At 41.6% G+C, this 758-nt stretch overlaps 1 non-coding gene across 1 annotated transcript; it reads right to left on the bottom strand.

The window, feature by feature from the left end:
- Positions 1–343: 343 nt before the first annotated feature.
- On the bottom strand, positions 344–415 carry TRNAW-CCA. The gene has a single exon. It is a non-coding gene; the product is annotated as a tRNA-Trp (tRNA).
- Positions 416–758: the final 343 nt, after the last annotated feature.

Raw genomic sequence — 758 nt, 5'->3', positions numbered from 1 at the left:
TTTCTCTCTCTCTCTCTCTCTCTCTCTCTCGCTCTCTATCTCTACCATCCCTCTCACTTTCATTCTCCCTCTTTCTTCCTCCTGTCTCTTTCTCTCTTTTCTCCTCTCTCTTTACCTCACATTCTCTCTCTCTATTTGTCTGTCTTTCTCTCTCAGTGCTTTTTTTTTTTCAAACACAGAAAGAGATAATAGTTTTAAAAAGACATACAAACTGCGACAGATTTTTCACTTTGCTGACAGATTTCTTATTTAAAAGTCACAGGATATCTAAGCCGTCTATCAGCAGGCATCATAAAACTGCTCTTTGCTTTCCAATTATAATATATTAAAAAAGAAAAATTGCTGACCCTGACGTGATTTGAACACGCAACCTTCTGATCTGGAGTCAGACGCGCTACCGTTGCGCCACAGGGCCATCTGTCCTCAAGCCAACGATCTTTTGGCCCATGGTGGGTGGCTCAGATCTTATAATGGGAAAAGGTTCAAATCTTTGTGAAGGCGCCTCTGTATCTGAATTGTGTGATATTGTCTTGCTAACTGTACATTCATAGTCTCAGTTCGATATACAGTCAAACCTGTGCAAGACGGCCACACATTGTCAAGGAGGAAAGTGGCCGTATAAGACAGGTGGCCGTCTTAGGCAGGACTGATCAGGATGAAGAAAACAGATCATTCCTATCAGAGGTCACAATCGAAAGTAGACGCATTGTTGTGGTTTTTGTTGGTGGTGGTGGTGGTGGTTTGTATTTTTTTAAATA

This window comes from Aplysia californica, unplaced genomic scaffold (assembly GCF_000002075.1).
Source record: "Aplysia californica isolate F4 #8 unplaced genomic scaffold, AplCal3.0 scaffold00648, whole genome shotgun sequence".
Taxonomy (NCBI): domain Eukaryota; kingdom Metazoa; phylum Mollusca; class Gastropoda; order Aplysiida; family Aplysiidae; genus Aplysia; species Aplysia californica.
Note: the sequence above shows the minus strand (reverse complement) of the source record. Positions and strands in the feature narration are given on the sequence as shown.